Raw genomic sequence first — 12,631 nt, forward strand, 5'->3', positions numbered from 1 at the left:
ATCACGCTCTCCGCAGCCAATGTGAGTAAGACCTTTAAACAGGTCAACATTCACAAGGCCGCAGGGTCAGACGGATTACCAGGACGTGTACTCCGAGCATGCGCTGACCAACTGGAAAGTGTCTTCACTGACATTTTCAACCTATCCCTGTCTGAGTCTGTAATACCAACATGTTTCAAGCAGACCACCATAGTCCCTGTGCCCAAGAACACTAAGGTAACCTGCCTAAATGACTAACAACCCGTAACACTGACGTCTGTAGCCATGAAATGCTTTGAAAGGCTGGTAATGGCTCACACCATTAACCCAGAAACCCTAGACCCACTCCAATTTGCAAACCGCCCCAACAGATCCACAGATGATGCCCTTTCACACCTGAGCTAAGGACCCTGGGACTAAACACCTCCCTATGCAACTGAATCCTGGACTTCCTGACAGGCCACCCCCAGGTGGTAAGGGTAGGTAACAGCACATCCGCCACGCTGATCCTCAACACGGGCTCCCCTCAGGGGTGCGTGCTCAGCCCCTTCCCGTACTCCCTGTTCACTCATGACTGCACAGCCAGGCATGACTCCAATACCATCATTAAGTCTGCCGATGACACAACAGTGATAGGCCTGATCACCGACAGCATATAGGGAGGAGGTCAGAGCCTTGACCGTGTGGTGCAAGGACAACAACCTCTCCCTCAACATGATCAAGACAAAGGAGATGATTGTGGACTGCAGGAAAAAGAGGACCGAGCATGCCCCCATTCTCATCAATGGGGCTGTAGTGGAGCAGGTTGAGAGCATCAAGTTCCTTGGTGTCCACATCACCAACAAACTAACATGGTCCGAGCACACCAAGACTGTCGCGAAGAGGGCAAGATAAAACCTATTCCCCCTCAGGAGACTGAAAAGACTTGGCATGGGTCCTCAGATCCTCAAAAGGTTTTACAGCTGCACCATCAACAGCATCCTGATGCGGTTCATCACTGTCTGCTATAGCAACTGCTCGGCCTCCGACTGCAAGGCACTACAGAGGGTAGTGCGTACGGCCCAGTACATCACTGGGCCAAGCTTCCTGCCAGCAGAAGTAACTCTGGGTCTTCCTTTCCTGTGGCGGTCCTCATGAGAGCCAGTTTCATCATAGCGCTTAATGGTTTTTGTGACTGCACTTGAAGAAACTTCCAAAGTTCTTGACATTTTCCGCATTGACTGACCTTCATGTCTTAAAGTAATGACGGACTGTTGTTTCTCTTTGCTTATTTGAGCTGTTCTTGTCATAATATGGACTTGGTCTTTTACCAAATAGGGCTATCTTCTGTATACCATCCGTACAACAAAACTGATTGGCTCAAACGCATTAAGAAGGAAAGAAATTTCACAAATTAACTTTAACAAGGTACACCTGTTACTTGAAATGATTTCCAGGTGACTACTTCAAGAAGCTGGTTGAGAGAATGCCAAGTGTGTGCAAAGCTGTCATTAAGGCAAAGGGTGGCTACTTTGAAGAATCTCAAATATATTTTGATTTGTTTAACATTTGTTTTGGTTACTACAGGATTCCATGTGTTATTTCATAGTTTTGATGTCTTCACTATTATTCTACAATGTTTAAAATAGTAAAAAAAATAAAGAAAAACCCTGCAATGAGAAGGTGTGTCCCAACTTTTGACTGGTATTGTAAATGGGATAAAATATTAGAATGAAAGAGTAACTACAGTAGAAAAGTATTTTATCATGCCTAACTTGTATTACATGAAATAAGAAATGATGTGCTCACTCAAAATTAATGTGTGCTGTAGTAAATAAATAAATTAAAAACTTTGTCAATTTCTATTATTCATCTGGTATTCAAGCCCTGCAAATCCACAGATCAACATCGCAAATCTACAACAACAAGAAACTCAAGACAAAAGTGCCTGTATGTTCATTTGATGGAACATATTCTCAAATGCATTAAAGGGAGGACGGACAGCTGATGTTTGGTCTCCATGATGATGACAAAGTGCAGCTCTCACCAAGCTGATTATGTTCAATAGCGATGATGAGTCATTGTGCTCCGCCTACCAGCATCCCACAATTCCTTCAGATATTTCCCTCAGGCCAAGAGAATAAGCATAATGTGTTTGTTGATCCTACCCTGAACAACTGGTATCACCCGAAATATAAGACATTCTACTGTACATTGTTAACCACTTTGAGATGTAAACTCAATCTGTTATTGCAATCCATTATATGACTGCTAGTTATCTGTTGAAGCCAAATGATTTTAGTGAGGTAGTTGGCTGAACTACATTTGTGTGACAAGTAACCTTGCCTTGAGACCTCAGCATTAGCTTAACAGGCCTTGGTCAAAAGCAGTGCACTAAGGAATAGGGTGCTATTTGCGATTCAGTCATGGTCTTGAGTTGCGTCAATAACATGGGTTTAATAAATGATCTATGAAATGGAGCTAGAGATGGCATTCTCCAGCCAGTTCCCTTACCTGAACACACTGGTTATTGCGGTCTGCTATCAACACCTTGCCTACCGAGGAGGCAGCCACAACCTGTAGATTGGTAAATTCCCCTTTGTTTCTTCCCTTTGTACCTGGAAGGCATGAAATAAAAAGTGTCAAATTTGGAAATAAGTTTCCAAAGTGAAAACATTTTGACATTTTTTTTTAAGGTGAACTGTATTATTCTTACATTGGTCAGTTCCTGGAGAAACTTTTTTCCAATTCCACCCATGTATAACTTTGACAAGTAACTCATAACATATTAGTGTTGTCATGATACTAGAATTTTGACTTCGATACCAATACCAGGTTTATTATCATGATACCCAATACCATCACAATAATCGACACCAAAATTATACCACAGCAAAAAAAAGTATTAGCCAAAGTCACTGAATGGCACTTGATCCAGACAGAGAAACTCAGCTACTGCTCTGTTCAATCATTTGGCATCTTGTGAGGTTTTTTTTTACATCAAAATGTTTGAATCAAATATACAATCATAAAATCAATTTGACTTTGTTTTTACCAATCTAAACTACATAACACAAATGGTAATAAGTAATTTAAATGGTAAATCTCTATTGATAAAATTAGGCCCCGTGTAGCTCAGTTGGTAGAGCATGGCGCTTACAATGCCAGTGTTGTGGGTTTGGTTCCAAAATGTATGTACTCACTCTGTAAGTCGCTCTGGATAAGAGCATCTGCTAAATTACTCAAATGTAAATGTAGCCTAGGCCTATTCACAATACAGGTGAATGCATAACAAATAGGAGACCAAGAAAGTGAATGAATAAAGTTTTGGTGGCAATCCGCTTTGAAATCAGTACCTTTTGCATTATAGTTTTCATATTAAATCACAAACAAAGTACTTCGGTAGTAAATTGATGTTTGCTTCCATTGTAAACTAGCAAAGTTAGCCTACAAAGCTTGATGCTACCCATATCTTCTTGCATTTTAAAGTGTTCAGCCTGTATGGACATTGTTTTGAGAACAGTAATTAACAGTTTCAACATGCCGTTTCGCATTATTCAAGTGTGTTAACTTCTGTGCAGAGTGGGGAGCTAACATGATGCAGTCCAGACTCCCAGTGCAGGCTAACAATGAGTAAGTGTAGCAGGCACAGTGTGTGCCTCACACTATAACGGGACATCGCTGAGCTGATAGAGTTGATCCGTGAGATACATTTTGACAGAAGTACTGAACATAACGAAAATTCAAGTACCAAACCAATTTTCATGTTCTAGTATCGAAAAAGTACTGATGTTTCGGGATACCACAGTGGTGGAAAAAGTACCCAATAGTCATACTTGAGTAAAAGTGATGATATCTTCATAGAAAGTTACTCAAGTCAAAGTGTTAGTCAACCAGAAAAATACTACTCGAGTAAAAGTATTAAAAGTTGCTAAAATATGCTTAAGTATCGAAAGTAGAAGTTAAAGTATAAATCATTTCGAATTCCTTAAATAAAGCAAAGCAGACGGCACCATTTTCTTGTTTTAAAAATGTACGGATAGCCAGGGGCACACTCCAACACACACACATTATTTACAAAAGATGCATTTGTGTTTAGTGAGTCTGCCAGACCATAGGTGAACTATCCTTTTAAATGTTTTAGGTGAACTGTTCCTTTTAAATGTGTTAAACACCATTGATAAGGCAACCATTACCGATCCTGAAAATTTGGTCATCTTCGATGGGGTTCTCTTTCCTCTTCCCCGTGCTGTACATACTGGCTGGCCTCTTGATGGCCTTCTGCTTGATGTGGCTACTCCCGGGCGACTTCAACCTCTTCTTAGCGCTCTCCGTACTGGGCGACACATCGGCCGACTTTGTCGCTTTAATCTTAAATGGACTCCCCTTAATATGCTGGTCGTACAGACGCAGCGATAGCTTCAAACTGCCCTCTTTCGGCGCCGTGTACAGATACTCGTACGTCCCATTCTTGTTGTCCAGTATCTCGCCGTCGCCCACGCTACCGTCCGGCATGGCGATCTCCGCCGTGATGTTGGCTTTCCCCATCTTACACAGCTCACCGTCCTTGTTCTTGGTCGTGATGGTGACAGAGGTGGGCAGGCCATCTACGCACTGCCTCAGGCCCTCGCCTGTGGCCACCGTCTCGGACGCCATGGCATTTGTGGTAACTATAGTACCCAGGTTGTGGATGGACTTCTTGAGGCCCTCTGTCTCCACCAGGAAGCCCAGCTGGTCATTCTCACCAGGCTGGAGGGGGAGCCCTTGGCTGGCCAGCTCACTGAGCCGAAAATTGTCTCTCGATGTGCAAAACTGATAGAGATATACCCCAAGCGACTTACAGCTGTAATCGCAGCAAAAGGTGGCGCTACAAAGTATTAACTTAAGGGGGCTGAATAATTTTGCACGCCCAATTTTTCAGTTTTTGATTTGTTAAAAAAGTTTGAAATATCCAATAAATGTCGTTCCACTTCATGATTGTGTCCCACTTGTTGATTCTTCACAAAAAAATACAGTTTTATATCTTTATGTTTGAAGCCTGAAATGTGGCAAAAGGTCGCAAAGTTCAAGGGGGCCGAATACTTTCGCAAGGCACTGTATATACTGTAAGCAGGGCACTGGAAACATACACAACAAATTAAAACACACATCTTCTTTTAGACAGCTGTCCACGTGCCACATGAATACCAGTCAATTTTCTGTATTGAGAATAAAGCTACATTTTCCATTACCAAGAATAAACATAAGTGCAGAATATGCTAAGTGGACTTTTGACACATCCACTGGTATAGGCATATGGTAGAGTGTTGACAGCACAAAAATGCTACAGGGTTGGGTCAAAACACTGAGCATCGCACACACGCACACAGTCTCACTGTCTCCCTCACAAACACACTCACCTGCATCTGGCTACCACACTCATCCTCTTCGACAACACGAGCGGCCATTGAGCTATCAAAGCCCCCAGCCAAAACTACTTTCTCCATCACTATCTATATCAACCCTTGCTTCATACTGTATAAGACTCACACTCTGAACGACTAACACAAATATATTCCAGATAGAGAAAGAGGACGCCATAAAGGCAGGGAGATACAGTGCACACTTACTTAGTGCAGTGCACTGTGGAAACCTACACCACTGTACCTACCCACTTTATCAACCTCTGTGCTGCCATCCTGTTAGAAGGTAACAGATTATTTTATCACAATGGTTCAAATGTATTTTCATTGTGTTCCGTGGTGTTATTCGCCCCCTAGTGGAGCTTTCTGGTACTTAGAAAGACTACGCAAACAGGAAGTAGAGAATTTGTTCTGCACGCATAGAAGCAGCTAAAAACAACGCTATGGTGCAGGTCTTTCAGTGTAGTTATTTCTTGTCACGCTTCAGCCATGGAAAATATTTGTTTGTAAGTTCGATTCAAGCATTTGGCTAATGATGATAATCTTGTTATTGATAGAGTTGCTTACATATCAATGTTGGTTGGTTGCATTTACTCATAAAAAAAGGAATGCCTTTCATGTATGTCGTTAGCTGTATTACTTTGCTCGTGCGTCATGCAAACGAATTGTAAAATATACAATACTGTAGTTTTGTTACTGTTTCTAGTGTAACATGCTATGTTATTCTACATAGATGGTTGTACATTATTAGAGTAATGAAAGGAGTTAGCCAATTACCATATGAGTAACACTTAGCTATATGGTTTGGCATCATGCCAGATGCATGGTACCTTAGCACGTGCTTTGTATTTATTCAACTTCAAATGTATGATGTACAGCTACAGTATGCCTAAAGTATATTATTTTCTGTATTTTGCAGTTTCACAACAAACGTTTTCAATATATTCATTCAAGAAAAGTCACGCCTTGGGAGTTTTATTGAAGACTTGTTAGCAATCTGTCTAATCTGCATGAGAACGCAACTCAAGGGCAGAATAACCCCTCTCTGATTCCAAGACTCACCCTCTCTTTAAACATGAACAGCTCAGCTAGCTAGAAGATACAGCACTTTCAAAGCCTAAATTACCAACTAGATAGACCTAATGACAACACCAAAGAACAGTAGAAAATGTCCACACCCTATAGGAAAGGGCAGACAGATAAAAGTCCTCTCTTCCTTTATGCAGCACTCTGCCTGCTCTAGCCAGCCGGTCCTACTTGTGAATCATTTCTATTAGGCCAGCCTGGGTGATTGGTTCTCTGGGCTGGGTGAGGCATCAGCTTTTCTGCCCTGGCAGTCTGTCTCTCCAGCCCTCCCCAATCCATGTTTTATTTGATAATTTATCAGAGAACTGCCTGATCGACAGCTGAACCACGGGCATGCAAAGTAGAAAGTGTAAACAGAGCCTCTGCAGCTGTGTGGGATAGTAGAACTAACTGAGGACTTTATTTCTATGTTATTTATCCTTTATTAGTACAGATTTAATTGAGATTAAACAATCTCTTTTAGGAAGGCACATTGGAATCAGAATGTTTTAGTTGTAAAATTACCACCTATTACTTTCAATATATACTACATTTTTAAATTGGGAAGCATCTATTTTCAGTATTTTTCTTGTTCACATGATGAGTATAATGCCGTTCATTCTTGGTTTAAAAACTATGCCCATGTTTAGAAATGTCTTTCCTTTATCTCCTAATCATATATCTGTTTACTTTCATGGACCACCTGCCTCTAATTTCGTATCAGATTGTCTGTGTGCACCAAACAGATTGACGAAACAGAAACCCACAAGAAAAGGTTCTAGTAAATGTCCCACTCCCCCCATTTATCAAACATTGGGGCCTCACCTTCTGCTTGAGAACGTAGTTGACCTCAAGTTCCATGAGTAGGACACTCTTGCGGACGTTCAGGGTATTCAGCAACTCGTCGAACGTGGTGTGGATGTCTCCCTCGATGGAGCTCTTCTGATTGGTCAGCTGCTGCAGGATCTCCGACAGCACCTGCAGAGCTGAGTCGATTTCAGGCAGCCTGAAGGAAGGGAGGGAGTCAGAGGGTGGGTGCGATCAGTCATAGGTCAAAATTAGCTGACTGAAGGATGGAGTGTTTTGACCCTCAAACTATTGGGCCATCGGGGATAATTCTTAGGTTGCCTCTGACACATATTTTACACATGTTGTTAGGTTACACTTTTTACACGTTGTTAGGTTACAGCCTTATTCTAAAATTGTCCCTCATCAATCTACACACAATACCCCATAATGACAAAGCAAACAGTTTTTTTTTTGTTGAAATGTTTGCTAATTTATTAAAAATAAAAAACATTACATTTACATAAGTATTCAGACCCTTTACTCAGTACTTTGTTGAAGCACCTTTGGCAGCAATTACAGCCTTGAGTCTTCTTGGTATGACGCTACAAGCTTGGCACACCTCTATTTGGGGAGATTCTCCCATTCTTCTCTGCAGATCTTCTCAAGCTCTGTCAGGTTGGATGGGCTGCATCACTACGCAGCTATTTTCAGGTCTCTCCAGAGATTTCCGATCAGTTTCAAATCCGGGCTCTGGCTGGACCATTTCAAGCACATTCGGAGACACTCCTAAGTTGTCTTGGCTGTGTGCTTAGGGTCGTTGTCCTGAGTGCTCTGGAGCAGGTTTTCATCAATGATCTCTCTGTACTTTGATCTGTTCATCTTTACCTCAATCCAGGTTTCCTCCAGATGTGACGCTTGGCATTCAGGTCAAATACTTAAATATTGGTTTCATCAGACCAGAGATTACATTTATCATGTTCTGAGAGTCTTTAGGTGCCTTTTGGCAAACTCCAAATGGGATTTCATGTATTTTACTGAGGAGTGGCTTCCATCTGGCCACTCTAACATAAAGGCCTGATGGTGGAGTGCTGCAGAGATGATTGTCTTTCTGGAAGGTTCTCCCATCTCCACAGAGGAACTCACCTCCCTGACCAAGGCCCTTCTGCCCCGATTGCTTAGTTTGGCCAGGTAGCCAGCTTTAGGAAGAATCTTGGTGGTTCCAAGCTTCTTCCATTTAAGAATGATGGAGGTCATTGTGTTCTTGGGGACCTTCAATGCTGCAGAAATGTGTTGGTACTCTTCCCCAGATCTTTGCCTCGACACAATCCTGTCTCGGAACTCTCCGTATAATTCCTTCGATCTCATGGCTTGGTTTTTTCTCTGACATGCATTGTCAACTGTGGGACAGGTGTATAGACAGGATTGTGCCTTTCTAAATCATGTGCAATCAATTTAATTTACCACAGGTGGACTCCAAGTTCTGGAAAAATCTCAAGGAGGATCAATGGAAACAGGATGCATCTGATCTCAATTTTGAGGCTCATAGCAAAGGGTCTGAATACTTATGTAAATAAGGTTTACTTAATTTTAATACATTTGCAAAGATTTCCCCAAAACAGTTTTCGCTTTGTCATTATGGGGTATTGTGTGTAGATTGCTGAGGAATTTGTTTTATTTAATCCATTTGAGAATAAGGCTGTAACGTAACAACATATGTAAAAAGTCAAGGGGTCTGAATACTTGGGTAGATGAAGAACTTAGTCTATTAACACACATTAACCCACTTTCCCCAGTGGTGTGTGTTGGGCCATTACCTTTTTTTGACTTTGTCCAATACAATTGGATGTCATAATTATTATTACATGTTTATTTTTTGGGGTTGTAATTTGTTTTTATTGTTGTAAATATGTTTTATAACGTCTTGGTGTCCCCCAGGGGTATGTATTGGCCCCTACCGGTTTTTGACAAGCTGGTCCTGCAGCGAGGCCTTGTGCTGCTCGACCACATCTTTGAGGGGCACAGTGGAGTGCTCGTACGCTCCTGGCACATGGCTGTCTCACACGGTGGACAGTGGAACTCCACCACCTAGGCAAGAGCAAAGCAAGAGTTTAAAGGTCAAGGTGAAGAAACGGTATGAGAATCCATTTTCTCCTTTTCCTTTCCTCTGACATGATTAACAAATGCGTACTGTGCAGGTGTACGAAAGCACTACCAAATATTCCCAGAATATATGGGACAAAATACTGTACAAAATACTGTAGATATCTACTAACCCTAAAATGTATTTCCTATTAAATATACAAAAAAAACACCACAATTAATCTCAATTTTTTTTTTACCCAAAACATCACACCCTGTACTAAACCTCTGTGTCAAGCTTTGAAGCATGTCATTATCACTATTTAGGAGTTCAGTGCCAATGTGGTAGTGCCCCGTGCTAGTATCCCATAAAAATAAAACTGTTGCTATCGTGACGAGCTAGAGCGATAAGCAAGAAAGTTGAATGTCATGGAATCTCCTGCTGAGGTGCCACAGACATGTCTAGACTGTTAAATGCCATCGATGACCCTCCCCCCGACCATCACTGTAATTTCAACAAGGTGACCGATCGGTAGAATAATTTACTCCTGCAATAACGTTATATGGACACTGATGGATGGAAATTATTAGGTGTGTGTGTGTGAGAGAGAGAGAGAGAGAGAGTCTGTCTGTCATTATATCCTACGTGGTTGGGGCAAGAGAGCGGTTGTCCCGTGACCATAGAGTTGATGGTCTCCAACACTGCGCTCTCCTGGCTGCAGCTGTCGCTGGGGGGCCAGTGCAGCACATCTATCAGGTTGGTTATGAAGAAGTTGCTCTGCAGCGCCGCCACGCCTTTCTCCGGCAGGATAGATGTCTGACGGCACACGGGGCACGACAGCGTCAGGCTGTGAGCGGGGATGTAGTTCTGCAGGCACCTGGATAGGGGAGAGGGAGGGTAGAAGGGTGGAGTCAAATGTCTGAGATGTGGATATACTTACTAGTGTTTCTAGACTATTTTTATACCGCCACAGCCCTAATACCTGTCATGACAGAAAATACAGGCTACATGCCTGTATCCCAACTGGCACCAATGGGAACTTGTCAAAAGTAGTGCCCTAACTAAGGAAGAGGTTGACATTTGGGATGTAACAACAGACATTGTATCATACATATGTTATTATGACTCTCGTCTAGTATATTCTACTTGAGTCAGGAAAAAAATAGCTTTCATTAGATTCAATGGCTTTACAGGATCAAATCCTAAAATGTTGCAGACATGGGGTCATTTCCACCATACAGCAACAACACTGACTTATAATACCAGTGAGTGACTCTATAACACATTTTATGAAGGGGTGGGATTCACAGTCACACACTGCCTAGCCTTAGATAGCATCCTATACGTTTGGGTACTTGATACATGGCAAAAGAACAAAAGCCCAGAAAAAGGTCCCACAAAATATTTAAAAAAAAAATATATATATATATATAAACACTTTAAATGGTCTACTGAATTGCTAGTTTGATATAATTTTGTCATACACAATTTACTTAGAGACGCTGATGAATTAAATCACTGTTTAATTCACTGATTAATTAAGTTGTCCAATGGTTATCAAAGTCAACACAGAATTAAAATGGAAGAAAACCCTGACATGTCAATCAAGTTCAAGTTTTCCGCCCCTCAAAAACAAACTGAATTTTTATATTCAGCACACAGTTGCCTGCACCACACTGAGTCAGAAATTAACAGAGAGAGACTAGACTTAGGATGGGAGAGAGAATACAGACAGAGGAAGGGTAGTTGAGAGACCGAGAAGATGGAGAGAAGGGAGAGAGACAATTAAAGACAACGAGAAGGAGAAAGGAACCAAACGATAGGGAGAGAACAAGCGAAAGATCGAGAACGAGCGAAAGAGCGAGAACATCTTGGTACAACAGAGTCATCAAATCTAACTGAGTATTGTCACGCTCTAGATGCTATACAGAACAATGAGACAGGCACTGAGCTCTCCCTTCTCTCAGGGACAAAGACAGCTAGTCTAGGAGGGTGACACGGACAGACCAAACATAGTCACAGAAAAGACAGATATTTTGTGAAGATACGGTATTTACTTTCTATATTCAGCTGAGTTCCATGACAAAAGGAAAGACACGTTCGGTTAGGTCATATTTAAGGAAAGGCCTTGTCCAACTGACCTTGTCAGTTGAATATATTCAACTGAAATGTGACTTCCACATTTAATCCAACCCCTCTGAATCAGAGGGGGCTGCCATAATCAATATCCACAGTGCCCAGGGAACAGTGGGTTAACTGCCTTGCTCAGGGGAAGAACGACAGATTTTTTTCCTTGCCAGTTCAGGATTAGATCCATCAACCTTTTGGTTACAATCCCAATGCTCTAACCACTTGGCCAGCCGTCCCTTTAACCTAATGCTGTGTGATGAGCAAGCATCACCCTTAATTGGCAGAATATTCACATGTTTGTCAACCAATAAATCTCACTCTCAAAGACAATCAAGCTCACGCACTCTCCCAAACTGGACATAAAGAACAAAATGAGACAGGCAGGGAGCAAGCACACGCACGCACACACACACACACACACACACACACACACAACTCACCTCTCACAGAAGGTATGGAGGCAGGGCAGCACTTTGGGGTTGTGCTAGCGGTCCAGGCATATGCTGCAGATCAGGAACTGCTGGTCGATCTGTCGCACCACAGGGCTGGAGATGCTACTGGAGCCTTCACTGGCCATCCTAATATTCTGTCATGAAGTTCTCTCTTCCTCTCACCCTGTGCCCTACAGAGAGAGGGGGGTTAGAGGGGTTCACACACACATATAAAAGGCAGTACCTGAACTGATCACTGTAACTTTTTTGCAGTTACTGCAAACATGACCCCCCCATTTCCTCCATAACACTATACAATGGAGGCATGATATTTGTCCACATGATAAAGCATGTACTTAACAGGATCGGTGTCCCCAAACCGGGATGGTTGTTGCTCAATATGCAATAATGTGACTAGAAAACATTTCCAGGACATAGACATGTCATATATGGGCAGAAAGCTTAAAATTATTGTTAATCTAACTGCAGTGTCCAATTTACAGTAGCTATTACATTTAAAAAAAGACCATGCTATTGTTTGAGGATAGTGCACAACAACAAAACACCATCACGGCAACAGGTTTGATACATTCACCTCTAAAGGTAACTAATGTATAACATTCAGTAATCTTGCTCTAATTTGTCGTCCTCAGGGTCCCAGAGATAAAATGTAGTGTAGTTTTGTTTGAAAAAATCATTAAAATATAGGAACTGGGTTCTACAGTTTGACCCCACTGCTGTCACTGGCTCCACACCCACCCCGCCCGGCCATCTAG

General features: G+C 42.0%; 1 pseudogene; it reads right to left on the reverse strand.

The window, feature by feature from the left end:
• The window catches only part of LOC109894789 (tripartite motif-containing protein 2-like), a 30,000-nt pseudogene extending 17,964 nt beyond the window's left edge, over positions 1 to 12,036 (reverse strand).
• Positions 12,037 to 12,631: the final 595 nt, after the last annotated feature.

The sequence above is a fragment of the Oncorhynchus kisutch genome, linkage group LG7 (genome assembly GCF_002021735.2).
Source record: "Oncorhynchus kisutch isolate 150728-3 linkage group LG7, Okis_V2, whole genome shotgun sequence".
NCBI classification, from domain to species: domain Eukaryota; kingdom Metazoa; phylum Chordata; class Actinopteri; order Salmoniformes; family Salmonidae; genus Oncorhynchus; species Oncorhynchus kisutch.